Source organism: Crocodylus siamensis, chromosome 1 (genome assembly GCF_052110815.1).
Source record: "Crocodylus siamensis isolate JL-2025a chromosome 1, ASM5211081v1, whole genome shotgun sequence".
In the NCBI taxonomy this organism is placed as follows: domain Eukaryota; kingdom Metazoa; phylum Chordata; order Crocodylia; family Crocodylidae; genus Crocodylus; species Crocodylus siamensis.
The window spans coordinates 101,364,250-101,378,586 of record NC_143395.1 but is presented as its reverse complement, the minus strand read 5'-3'; the positions used below and the strand labels follow the sequence as shown (position 1 = coordinate 101,378,586).

The window sequence follows — 14,337 nt, the reverse complement described above, 5'->3', positions numbered from 1 at the left end:
TCCAACTCTGCATTTTTCCAATGGTTCCCCCCTTCCTTATCACAAGCATATGGTCTTTGTCTTCCCTGTCAGGGCCCACCCTGGACTATCATAGCCCTATCATCAGATCATTCTTTATCAAAAGGTGATGTCCTTCCTCCTCAAGTGATGGTAGCCTCTATTTTCTATTCCTTCCACACTGCCTCTCACAGTTCACAGGACTACTTCATAATTATTCAAAAATCCACTCTTTTAGAGTAGGGACCTCTTTTTGTTCTGTGTTTGTACAGCACTTGGTACAGCACGGTTCTGGCCAGGACCTGGGTCTTCTAGGCACTACAATAATATACATATTGTATCAGTCATTCATTGCATTTCTGCCTGGAATGGAGAGCCAGAAACTGTGCAGGAGAATAAGCCTTGCTTTGTGGGGAATATGGCTGATAGCTCATGTCTTCTTATCCTGGCTTCTTTATCCAACACAATATCTTATTTTAAGGACAGTACTACAGAAGAATCTCTTTCAAACAAAATCATTGTGTGCATAGACTGCTAGTTCCTCCACTTATGCAGACATCCTGATCTCTGCCTGTTCAGTGGAATCCCTCTGTGTAGAAGCACAAACTTAAAAAAAAAAAAAAAAAAAGGGATTTTAAGCAAAAAATGGAGGAGTGAAAATTTGTGCATCACCAGCAAAAATGAAATCCCATCTGTGAATGTACAAGTGTTAGGAATGAGGCATGTTTTGAGAATACTTCATTCTATATTCACAATGAGTCTTTTTCTTCAGATAAAAATAATGTTGCAAAAGCTAATGGGGAAAAAAATCATTGTCAAAATGCACCAAGTGTTCTAGGTTTTTATGCTCTTGAAAAAGTGTTCTGGTGGATTGCTTCCTGAAAATTAGCAGGACCAAAATACAATGCAGTGGGCATGTCTACACATGCATATTTACTGCCCAGTAACCAAAATCATTGCACAGTCTGGGTATGCATCTACACATGCATACCTGGTACTATGTAGTAAATATGGTGGCTTATGCCAACTTGAGCATAAATTTGTTACCTGCATCATGCAGGTATCAAATTTGCACCCAATTAGTTACTGTGCAGTAATGCACATGTAGATGCCTTACTGCACAGTAACACTGTGTGTGGACTGACTTGGGACTAACTTGAGTCCCAAGTCAGTCTACACACAGCATTAATGTACTTTAATGCCTGCATATGTAGGCACCAACCTATTCCCACTTATTGTGTGGCGATTTACTGCGCAGCAAATTTAAGCTGGTGTAAATGCACATTAGACATGAACATGTGAGATTAAGGCAACACAATAAACTCTGGAGCAGTTTGCATTGGAACACACTACTTCCGGGTGCAGCGTATACATGTGCATCCAGAACAGCAGCACTTCTGAGTTGGTGCGGAGCAGCCCCAGGATGGCAGCAGGCTTGGGGGGATCAACCCTGGGCTCTGCATGGTGACATCGGGCGGTGGAAGGGATGGCTGGGGCATGAGTGTGCTGAAACTGCATAGTTATGTGGCTAGGAAGCATGTAGGAGTCTGGCCCCCTGCTGCCTGGGCTGACCAGGTTCTTTTTATGGCCACAGTTACCAGCTAGGTGTGTGTTTAGTCGCACTTAATTACTCGGCCATAAGTTAGTTCTATCCCCGACAGTATATGCTACACTGGAGTTAATAAGTTTACTGCACCCTAGTAACTGGTGCAAATATAGACTGTGACGCTTCACTGTGGAGCTAAGTACAATAAGAAAAGAATAAAATCTGTTAAGAAATAGAATACTTTAACAGAAAAAGTCAGCAAAAACATGTCAAAATTATAAATATGTGACTTAACAAAAAAACAAAATTAAGAAAACCCCCCAAATAACCGCAAATTGATAGTTTATTTTTATTTGGAAAATATGAAAACTGAAAAAATAATATATAGAAGCACATACTTGAACTGAAAATTTTCATGGAATCGACATCCTAAAACTGCAACCCCATTTCCCCCCAAAAAATCAGTCAATCCTAGAAAATACCATAATTTCTAAGTAATTAAAAAAAAAAAATGCTCTGTTTGGAGTACCAGTGCTCTGAGAGGAGGGTTTTCCACATTACAGATAGTTCAATTTATCTCTGTTAAAATCCTACTGATATATACTTTCAGTCACAATACTTTACTTTATAAATAACTTTATTTGAACCAATGTTATGATCATGCTTCAAAATTATGCCATCTATAGGTTCAGTTTTGCACACGTAGATACCAGCCTATCCCACTTACTGTGCAGTAATTTACCGCACAGCAAATTTAAGAAGGTGTAAATGCATGTGTAGACATGCCATCACAATACCCATTGCAGTCCAAGGGATGTTTGTCTGCTTACCTGAAGACAAAATATTACCACCACCTTTTAAAAAAATCATTCTACATGCTTAAATACCCTCATAGTGCAATCTCTAAACAGCTAACCTACAGGCAGACCTTTTATTTACTTAAATCATCAAGGTTCTGAAATAGATCCACAGTGGTCTCTAAGAAGACCTATTAAAATCACTTCCTGTAAGAACATTATTTACTCTGTACTTTGTATAAATACGAGGCTACAATTTTCACGAGAAGAAAACTGTTTTGGGTTGCTCTGGTTAAGTCTGATGAGCACAAGGCTGTGCTAAGAATGTAAGTGACAAGAAATGCTTGTAATTATTTCAGCCTTTTACTATGGCGATTTGGCTCTTTGTCTACCTCAGCCTGCAATACAAATCAGATGGATCCTTAAGATTAATCAGTGTTTTATGCTATCATAATAGCACCATTTTTCTTCTAGTTTCTTGCAGATGGAGTCTAATCTTGCTAGTATCTGTTTTACACTGATAGACCTCTACTGGCTCCTGTGGAATTACTCCCAAATTCCACTGCTGTGAAATCAAAAACTGGTTTTTTTTCCAACTCAGTGGTTCATATTTAGTGTCAACAACGTTCAAAATGCTAATGTAAACTGAGACAGCTTGATAGCTTCTCAGTGTCAGAAAAGTGACTGCTTGAGAATTACCAATTAATAACAAGGTGCAATTTTGCTCAATTTCCATGTATTGTTCAGTTCATGAAGAGGATAACTTTGCCTTGAGTTACATTTTTCCATCTTAAAATATAGGTATTTTGATTTGTCTGTTTTAGATAAACTTTTTGAAGAAAATAGCTTTGCTAGTTCTTTACTATTTGCTACCAAATGAGAATGTGGACTGTACACTTTGTATAGTGTATACATGCACACACAGTACACATCCCATTTTCATTATATTTTGTATTAAAAAAAATGTGAGTACCATCGTAGTCATGAAACAAAAGGATTAACTGCATGTGCTGAACCAGGTGTTGAAGCAGTTTTACAGCATTATTTCTGCTAAAAAAGCTCATGGATTCCTACAAAGGATGTCTGACCTACTGCTGTAGATGCTGTATTAACAAACAGTAGTAAGGTAGTTCCTGAGTCTACAGCCTTGTTTTATAACAAGATGCAAACAATGGTGAGCTAGAACCGAATGGGGTGAATGAGGTAATAGTATAGTAAAACAAGTATTTGGTCAGTGTCCTTCAATGAAAGCATGTTATTCGACTGTCTCTCTTTTGCAATGAAAAGTAATTATATGATTTTGTGACCACAAAGACGCAGATCTCAGAGACTGAGATGAGGCCATCTAATTAATTTTTCATTTGGACTCACATTAGAATTAAACACATTTGTTCATAACTTAAAGGTTGACTTTGTATGGACCAGTGCATGTGCCCTAAAAATCAACGGGAGGCTTTATGTTGACTTAAATAATTAGAAGAGACCTATGGGCTCATCTGGTCCAACCCCCTGCATGAATGCAGAATATCTAATCCTAGACTTAAGAGTGGTAAACTAAAGCCTGCTGATCAGACTGAATTTTTTTATGGACAGTTATTAATTTTAGCAGCCTTCATCAGTAAAATGAAGAAGAAACAAAAAATTGTCAATCAGAAATGTATTTTCCATGCTACCATTTAATCAGTTTTTTAATCATGTATCAAGGGCCTTTAATTCCACTGAACTAAAAAGTATGTACTATCAAGCATTTAAATGCTATTTTTAGTATTAAAACTCGCAACCAGTGGTGTAATCACCAATTAAGCTCCGTGAATTATATATAAATGAGCAGTGTGTTAAATATGACTGATTATAATAATGAGCAAATCTCCTAATGGAACTGTTTTATGGAAATATACATCTAGGTGATAAAGTATGTTGATGTACTCTTAACCTTCAGAAAGTTTTAAAAGTACTAGCCAGAAGATAGTAATAGTCAAGTAGTTGGGATCTGTGCCAATGTATCACTTTTGTATCATCCTAAACAGGGAACATTTCATGTAAAATCTACTGAAAAAATACTAGCCTATTAAGTTGAAACAAAATGACAAATTTCTTATGACCTAAATGACAGAAATCAATTAGAACCATTTACAGCATGTAAAAATGAATTGTCTATATTTGGGAGCTAAATTTTGATCCTACTGAATCAAATGGAATGTTTCAAGCAAATGTGATACTGTTGTTGTTATGGTAGTACCCAAGAGGCTCCCAGCTGAGCTTGTGTATCTGTTAAACTAGCCACTGATCAAACACATGGATTTTACAATATAATGGACCAGATAAAATCTAGGAGTGAAAACAAAGGTCCGGAGTGTTTCCTAAGTTCATATAGAAAATCACAGGCAGAGATCTGGAGTTCCCCACCTGTGGGCCACACTGCTTTCAGGGGATCAGGATTTGATCTGCACTTCAAAACGGATAAGAGAAACCATTTTTGTGGTAGTTTCTGAACAGATTGAGTGCGACTCTTAAACCAGGACAATCTTGTTTGATATAGACATTACGTCATAACACAATAATTGAAGCAATGTTAAGTCTCCATAGACTAAACTTATGTAACCTAAAAATGTTTGAAGGTATCACAGCCATGCTGCAGTCACTCTATTTACTGTGCAATCATGTCAGTGATCAGCATGATGTGGTGTCTACATATAAACAAAAAACCTTCCAAGTACTTTCCAAGTCTAAATAAAACAAGAAAGCAGCTAAGGAAAGGGAGGAAGTGTAGTCATGTGGCTAGGACACAAGGCAAGGATCCAGAAAACCTGGGTACTATTCCACATTGGGCCCCTGACTTGGTGTTTGTTTTCAAGCAAGTCATTTCAATTTTCTGGACCTTTCATGCCTTGTTTGTCTATTTATACTGTAAATCCTTCTAAGAAGTCCCAAATAAGCTTAAGACACCACTACACTAGGCACAATTGGTAACTTTAGTGCCCTATTGCCTTATGTCTAATAGCATTAGAATAGCCAGCATGGACAGCTGGTTTCACTGGGTTTGGTTAGAGCCTTATCCTTTTAATAGGAAACCAGCAGCGATTAAAGCTCAGAGTTGGAGCCTCCTTCTACCAACCTTCCTGTGTGCATGTACCATGCCCAGCACAATAGTGCATTGAGGCTTCTACATGGTGCTACAACTGATCAGTAATAAAAGTAACAAGGCACTGACTCAGGCTGAAATCAAGAAATCCTCATTGCTCAAAGCTGTTCTGGCCGGGAGACAGTTCATGTACTGGATCACTTATTCAGAATGGATGCAGTTTAATGATTAAGGAATCTTTTTGCTAGTTTATTTACATAGTAAATTCTGCTATTATAACATTAAGTGTCTTTTCAAGTCTTCTGTTAAATCATTGAGCTATAACTGATGCAGCTGTTAAAGCAGGCTGTTGTGATGTTTTAATGTAGGGGGTAATAGCGGTGTGATACTATCAGCTGAAGTTTATAAAATCAAACAGTTAACTTCATCTACTTTAAAAAAACCAAACAATTTAGCACAGTAAAGATGCCCATAAGGTATTTGATACCTACAACCATTTAGCAAAACAAAAACCAGTGGTTTCAACCACCTTGAACAGCAGAAAAGACCTCAGTAATCCCTTGTTAGAAGCAAGGCTGGGGACATTTTTCCTTTCTTCTTTCAATATGTAGCATAGGGCATCAGACTTCCACAAAACATTATCATTGCCCAAAGTCATCACCATTGCCCATACGATTCAATGCCTTTGATTTATTTGGCCAGTTTCTTGTATCTATTTCTTCTGCTTACTGTAGTCCAGCGTCGAGTTCCAAACATGAAGGACCTCCATTGCGAATCCACTTAGCAACTCTCAGATAAAGTGACTGTTGGCTTATTGTTTATTCATGAAGACAGGAGTCTATCTAAGATGGATTCAAGCCACTTGGGGCTTTATAGAATAAAGTTAGCATCCTGAGCTGTACCAGGAAGGAAGAAAGCAAGCCAGTGCAATTGCATAAGTCCAGCATGTTTCCTGGTGCTTGTTTTAGTAGACACGTGAACAGCTGCATCCTGCCTCAGCTTTAGTTTGAGCTGTTTTCAAGGGTGGTCCCATAAACACTTAGATGTCACAGGGCTATGAGACACAATAGCAAGGTCCATGCCTATAAGAACATCACAAGGGTATAACCCAGTGATTTTTGAACTGGAGTGCCTTCAGATCCTTTTGAGGGTGCTGTGGTATGCTATACAACATTAGCACTGTTAGGTGTGCAGATATGATTCACGAGATAAACCAGAGATTTCAAATAGGAACTCATAGTGTTAAAACATGTTGACTGCTTGTGCTTTTTTGAGTTCTTTTGCAACAATAGAATTATTTTGTTACTACAGAAAAAAGAGTGAGTGAAAACTAAGATTTGGTGCCTGGAGTTTAACAAGGCGTTTGTGTAGTCTAAAAAGGAGAACCACTGGTCTAACCAGTTGCACGAAAAGGATAAATATATTTTGAAATCCCCTTCTTAGTTTATTCATTACAGCAATTGATAATCTGTGAATCTGAATATACATTTAACTGATTATGAACTAACAAAGCATTGAGAGAGCCTCAACTTCTTTTTATTATCTTCCCTTTTTTGGATTTGCAAAAGTTCAACTAAGGATATTATCCAAGTAGTTAGTATGTCCTGTTCCATAACATTCCCTTCTATGCAGATTCCTGCTCCAGCAGGAAGCATTTACCTTTATAGGCAGATGGGTAAAATCACAATATCCTTACATCTATTTCCTGAGCATTCAAACAAAAGAAGGGGAATGACAGGGTAATAGTATGTGGGATTAATTGTTACAGATAAACTTGAGAACTGGAGCAGGAAAATAATATTGCTTCTGCAGACTTTATGCTTAAGAGTGAAAAGTATGATAGAGACAAAGACTATAAATATTCCACATGATTTATCAGATGCTCAAGCACTTTCAAAAAACACGTATCTATTTGATTTGATTTAATTTATATGCTGCCCTTCCCAGCAAGCGGCTCAGTGCAGTTTACAATAAGGGGACAGAATAATTTATAAAACAGGAAAATGAACAAGAAAACAGGACTGTTTAAAAGGGAAACTAGAGCATCAACATAAAAGAGACCCCTCCCCTCAACCAGTATCTCAGCTTAGCTTTGTTTGATAAACTTGTCTCTAGTCTTCTACCAGTCTTACAGGCCCAGGTGGACCTCAAGAGCACGGGAGTACCAGAGCTGTGGAGTGACTGCTGAGACTGACTTCCATTGTGTGTTTGCCAAGTTAACTTGGTGCACTTGATGCCACTTTTAAGAGGTTGTTCTTGACTGAACTTAAAGCCAGAGATGGAGCATAACAGAGAAGCAGCCCAGGCTCCGTAGTTGGCAGCAGCTACCCAGAGCCAGGGCTGGTGGTGACATGCCGAGCAAAAGGGCCTTGCATGCCATGCTCGGCACGCGTGCTGGGGATTGTCGACCCCTGCTGTAGCTGGTGCAGAATGAGGAAAGTGGTGGGTTGCCAGGAACGTGCAACTCCAGTGTTCTAAAGTCTTTGCTGGCTCCCAGTAGTTTTCCAGGCACAATTTATGGTGCTGGTTTTGACATACTAGGCCCTAAATGGTATAAGCCATTCATATCTAATGGGCCAGCTGCAAACAGCTGTGCCGGGCTCCACAGCTCCAGCATCAGCTCTATGCTGGCAATGACTGTGCGTGCACCTGGGAGTGGACAGCAGGAGGCTGCGCTGCCTCAGAGCCAAGCCCTATCCCTGCTGTCCACTCTGAGGTTCATGTGCAGTCACTGCCAGCATAGAGCTGATGCCAGAGCTGTGGAGCCTGGCACAGCTGTTTGCAGCCTGCCCGCTGCTTGCTGCAGTTGCCCAGATCCCAGGCTGGCTACAAGCAGCTGTGCTGGGCTCTGGAGCCTTGCCATCACCTCTGTGCCAGGAGCAGGGTAGAGACTGGGGTAGGGCTGACTCAGGCCCCCTGTTACCACCTGTTTCAAGGCCTGGGCACGCACCGATACAGAGCTGATGCCGGAGCCTGGCATACCTGTTTGCAGCCTGCCTGCTGCAGTGGCCCAGATCCCAGCCTGGCTACAAGTAGCTGCTCTGGGCTCTGGAGCCCTGCCATCACCTCTGTGCTGGCAGCAGGGGAGAGGCCGGGGTTGTGCTGCCTCCGCTCTCCCCCTCCCCCTCTCCCCCCATCTGCTCTGAGGCATGTGTGCAGCTGTTTGCAACCTTCTGGCTGCAGCCAGCCCCAGCTGATTCCCCCAGCCTGATTCCCAAGTCCAGACTGGCCCAGTCCCTCTACTGGGATGAGGCTGGCATTGCCCCTTGCCAGGAGCGCTGCACCTTTGTGGGCTTACCTGTGTGGAGTGGGTAGGTAGTTGGGCTGATGGGCAGGCTCTAGGCTGGGGCTTTGGCTGACTACGCTGCAGCCCAGGGGTGGCTCCCCAGGGAAGCACAGGGGCTCCAGCAGGCCCAGGGTATTGTTGGGTTGGACTTTGTCTGGTAGCCCAGCAGCCTGGCTCTGCACCCATGCATCTGGTTTTGTGTGTTTGTCTACCTCTGGGTCAGTGTGTGCACACATGTCTGGTTCTGGATGTGTCCGTGCATATGTCTCTTCTGGTTCTCTGTGTTTGTGCACATGTGGTTCTGTGTGTGTGGGCGTGTATGGGTCTCTGTGTGCATGTGTATGTGCTTGGTTCTCTCTGCTCTCCTTTCTCTCTCCTCTTCTCTCTCTCTCTCCTCTTTTTTCTTTCTCTCTCTCTCCTCTTTTTATTCTCTCTCTCGCTACAACATGCTTAACAAAAAAAAAAAGGACACAATAACAATGGCAACATTTATGATTATTAAATATACTAATATGCGGTGCGTCCTGCCTTGTACTGCCCCTCCCCCCACCATTTTGTTTTTCTGACGTGCCAGCACTCTGGCACCTTCCAAGGTAGACATTGTGTTTTTTCCAGCACTCCAGCCAAAAAACATTGCCTACCCCTGAGCTACAGCTCCTGGATAGTTTTCAAGCCTGGTCCTGCATCTAGCATACTGCAGTAGTCTAGCACTGAGGTTACATCATCATCCATAGATGATGGTGGCCAGTTTTGAATCTGAAAGGAAGGGCTGTAGCCTTCTCACTGAACTGAGTTAGTGAAAGGCACTTCTAGCACTTGCTGCTACCTGAAGATTCCCAGGTATCACAAGATGAAAACCTATGTGAGAAGGGGAGGCTGAACCCCATCAGTGATAGGTGTCCCAATCCTGCCCCACCTTCCCCTCCCAGCCAAGTTATCTGCCCACCACCACCACCACCACCTCTGTCTTGTCTGGATTCAGTATCAATTGTTTCATCGGCATCCAGTTGCTAACTGCAGCTAGGTACTCGTAGTGAACTAAGACTGTGGAGCCAAGGTGAGATGAGAAAGAGAAGTAGAGCACATGGATGGTACCTAACTCCAGTTCTCCACACAGTATTGCCCAGCAGACTTGGATATATTGAACAGGAGGAGTGACTTAAGCTAAGGAAGGATACTTTGTGTCATAAGATCTCTCCCAGCTATTTAGCTGGTTCAATAAAATATCACTCCAAAATACTTCCCTTTTGCATATTTCCTGGACTGTCATGGCTGCAACTTCACTCCAATATTGCCATAAAAATATCACAACTTGGCTGGAGAAAGGGCTTCGTGGCTAAACAAGAGTTGGAGTGGGGGATGGATGGGGTATATGTGTGTGTGACACTTTTGGTGATTAGCTATGAGCTATCTCCCACCCTGGTAGGGATAGAAAATTGACTGTGACACTTAGTGATAAAATTACAGTGCTTCATTTCAGCTGCATTTATAGGTCTTGTTAGTAACTCTCCAGGAAAAACGCATCACTTTTGGCTGTGAAGACAAGTTGGGGCACAAGGGACCTACCTTGAAAATTGACTTGAAAACCTAAGGCTTTTGACTTCTGAATAAAAAGAATTTGAGCACACATGTATTAATCTGAATGCCCTTCCTGGAGGTATGTATTAATTTGTTAGCATTTTATACCAATCAATATATTCAGTCGGAAGAAGGGACTACCTGTAAGTCAAGTGACATCACTGTGAACTTTGCATCCGTAAGATCTAATCTTTGCTGAAAATAAGGAATGTTGACCCTGACTTGGATCCAGCTTTAGTCAGCTGGTTTCATTGCTGCCATGTTTAAGATTAAGTTTCTTGTATTTTCTAAAAGTTGTTGATCATTCTAAAAAAATGAACAAGTATTGGAACGAATGGCAAAAACCAGTATTGTAACACCAAGCTCTAAGAAGAGTGAGTTTAACCTAAGGATAAAGACAACAGAAAGAAACAAAAGCCAAACTTTAACCCTAGCATATGGCATACCAGCTATTTTTAAAATCTTATGAACTCTAACTACAGTTGTACTGTCTCCCTAACTGTAAATAAGATAATTAAAGCTGTGCACAACTTGAAGCAATAAATTAAGTAGAAAAGCAAAGGAAAATGAGTATGCTTTGTAATGCTGTAGAAAATTAGTTCATTCAAACAGGAAGAACACTCTAAACATTCTTCACCAAAAATAGTGATACTTATGAAGGTACCCATTAATAAACCTTCCACTTCCGGTAGTAAGGGTAAAGCACTGTGAAGAACATAGGTGTTCAGGAGGATGTAGCTTTTAAAGGTAAAATTATGATTCTTTATCCATTTAATTCAGTGGGAGCAAGATTAAACTTCTAAAAACAGTATCACTGAAATCAAATGGGTAATCATCAGTTCAATTTAAAAGTATTAAAGAACAGAATGGATGAAATGTTATAAAAAATATGCAATCTCTATAAAATCATCTACCCTGCTGGGTAACTGTGAGCTCATTAGTTCTAGTTGCTCTTGTTATTGATTTAGAATCAAGCTGGATGGAACAGGTTTGCACAAGGCCCCCGCTACATGTGCAGGTGAATGTACTGGGATAGAAAGTGAAACTTCCAGGCCTGGGGGATTGCAGTGGCCTGAGGTCGGCAGCTGCAATCTCCCAGGCTCAAGGGTGCATTTTATTGTGGGCATAGGGCACTCCTGTGGCTGGGAGCACTGTCAACTGAAACCATGCTACACATGCAAATTAAAGCTTGATAGCAACCAGCTTTAAAGTTAGTGTACATTTTTTAGGTCTAATTTTATAGGTGGTTGGAGCTTTTTATAGTATGACTGCTACTTTGCACATGTTTTTAAGGTAATTGCACAATTATGCAGCTAATTTGTGTGATACCTGTAACATTTAGAGGGCCTTAGTCCACTTTCATTCCTAATAGATGGAATAGACTCTGCACCTAAATGTTTCTATATTCCCTAATATTTGATTTTGGGCCACATCAGTGCCGTTCAAAATTTAGTTGCATCCCTATATGGCAGTGATTCTCAGCCAGGGTACTGGGGAACCTTGGGGTACAATGAGGTTCTTTGAAGTCAAGCATGAGGAGATAAGCAGATAACGGCAAGTTGAGGCTCCAGGTGTGAGGAAATAAGCAGAAAAAGGTGGGCTCAGGCTCTCCCTACCTGCCTGCTCCCCAGCCCTCACTGCTCAGCACCTCTGCAGGGAAGTAAGCATTTAAAAAATTAATTTGTTTTTGAAGTGGGGTGCCACTTAATTCACAAAAGTTATGGAAGGGTGCCTTGAATCTAAAAAAGTTGAGAATCTCTGCTCTCTGGTAACATATCACCTCATCTTCCCCCAGAGACTTGGTTCCTTCACTGGACTAATATTCTATTGTGAACCAAGTTGCTGCTTAGTAAGAGGGAGATTGCAATGCCTGGCTCAAGTAAGGTTGCCTTAATTGCAAAATCAACACTTGAATTGCACAGAGCAACTGGATTTCACTTCACAGAAAGTGCTATGAATTACCACAATTTTCCAGACCCAACAGCTGTTCGCTGTTGAGTCTGGATGTTTGGAGGATTCAGCTGCAGTTTGGAGCAGCTGATAATCTACAGCTGTTCTCCCCTACCTTCCCCACTCCCTCCTCCCAGCCACAGCTTGGGATCATGGTTCATATTGTCATGGGATCAGGCCCTTTTTAAAGTGCTCTGGAGCTGTGCACTTATGTTTGGTCATGGCTGTAAAGTGCTTTCAGGGGCCAGATGGGCCAAAAATTGTCACTTCTGTTTGTGCCTTCAGTTACAATCAATGGGCAAGCAAGCTATAGTTTAAAGCACCAACTAATTCAAGCTCGGGATTTTTATATGGGAACAGGAGTTGGGTGAAAGGCAGCACTTAAAGTTACATGACCTAAGCGACTTCCCAGGGCCACAGATGAAGCCTGTGGCAGATCAAGGACTTAAACCAGGTCTAGTCCTAATTTAGTATATTAACCAGCAGATAGTCCATCTTCAATTGCAACCCCACTGCTATAAGGAACTGTTAAGGAAGCACTGCAGTTAGGAAAATGACTGTGAAGTGTGGTGGATTGATTAGCAGGCTATTTGGATGAGAAAACCATAGGGCTCCATTTGTTTAATACATATATAGTCTGTCACTGGCAAAATGGATACTTTTGAATTATTTGTACCTTTCAACATTTAACATAACTTTCCCACCTCGCACCAGCTATAACATTTGAATTAGGTCATGAACTCTGCATCGCGAGAATATATGAAAGGGTTGCAAACAGACTTTAAAAATGGATCAGTAAACATTACAAATGGATTCTCTTTTAGCTTAGGGAGACTTTTGCACATAAAGTGATTTAAGTGATCAGAAACTGGTTTAAAACTGTAATAGAACAGATGTTCGGTGCACATAAACCAGTTTGAAAATGGCTGAAACTGGTTTGAGATAAACCTGGTTGAATGTAGTATCAGACTTAACTGATCTGGCTCAAACTGGTTTATGCAATGTGTGTTCCAGACCCCTTGCTGGTTTCAGATAAATCAGACACCCCCAGCATCCCAACATACTCTGTGGGCTGGGCAGACCTCTGCTCTACAGCAGGACTAGCTCCTCCCTTCTGTTGAGTGGCTGCAGCTCCAGAGACTGCGGGATATTTTTCCCCCTCCTCTCACCACTCCCTGCTAAGCAGTAATTCCCCCCTCCTCAACCGGCTTGCTGAGGAGGTGCCTGTCTATTAGCTAGCAGACCACATGCTGGCTATGGTCCCTGCTGAATCAACAGGTAGAATCAACAAGTAGCTGGTGATGTCTCTCTGTTGTTTTCTTAATTGAGTGTCCTGGGAAGCGGGGTGATGCAGGATACTTACCTGCAGCCCGGAACGCTGCTCCCAGGGAACAGCGGGTGGAACCGGCAAGGCTCGTGGGCTGCCTCTGCGTGCAGCTGCGACCGGCCGGTGACATCAGCACTAGACGCCAGCTGGTGAAGATAAAAATAGTGGCGGCTCCGGTGGAGGGGGAGGATGTTCCTGGGATGGAGCTGCTGCAGACATTGCAGGTGAAGCAAGTCCCGGAGGAGTATCCCAAGGGGGCTGGAGAGCCAGAGCGAGGAGTGTTGGGGAGAGTGGCACCCTGTTGGCATCTGGCATTGCGCTCCAGAGGAGTTGTTCTGGCCTGGAGGAGGGAGAGCGGAGGCAGCTATGAGGACACTGCAAGACGCAGGTGGAGGGCCGGGCCAATGGGGAGTGGAGGACGGCACGCTGGGAGGCCAGAGCTCGGGAGGACCCAGACGAACGGTCGTGACTAAGGCGGGGTCGCCGTCCTAGCCCAGGAGGGCAAGCATGAATGGGCTTGTGTCCAAGGGACAACGGATAGGGTAGAAAGTCCTTAGCCCCACTTAGGGGGCTAGGTGAGGTAAAATACATGGGGTTTGGTGGAACAGCACTGCATTTGGGGCTGCAGGCGATTGGCCCCACGTTGGGGAAGTCTGGGGAAAGCACCCAGGGTACCAGGCATAGGGAGGCCATAGAACCGGTCCTGGAGGTAGCCTCTCGGGGAGCGGGGTTAGGAGTGAGGCTTGATAGGAGTGTATGTGACCTGACCCCACA

At 42.4% G+C, this 14,337-nt stretch overlaps 1 protein-coding gene and 1 long non-coding RNA gene across 3 annotated transcripts in view; one reads left to right on the top strand and one right to left on the bottom strand.

The window, feature by feature from the left end:
• Positions 1 to 13,816, bottom strand: part of LOC149873106 (uncharacterized) — a 45,808-nt gene extending 31,992 nt beyond the window's left edge. Inside the window, exon 1 of the long non-coding RNA XR_016441295.1 lies at positions 13,600 to 13,816. This is a non-coding gene — a long non-coding RNA (uncharacterized LOC149873106). The remainder of the gene's footprint in view (positions 1 to 13,599) is intronic.
• ARHGAP18 (Rho GTPase activating protein 18) overlaps positions 1 to 14,337 on the top strand; it is a 162,783-nt gene that overhangs the window by 85,005 nt on the left and 63,441 nt on the right. The window lies entirely within an intron of this gene.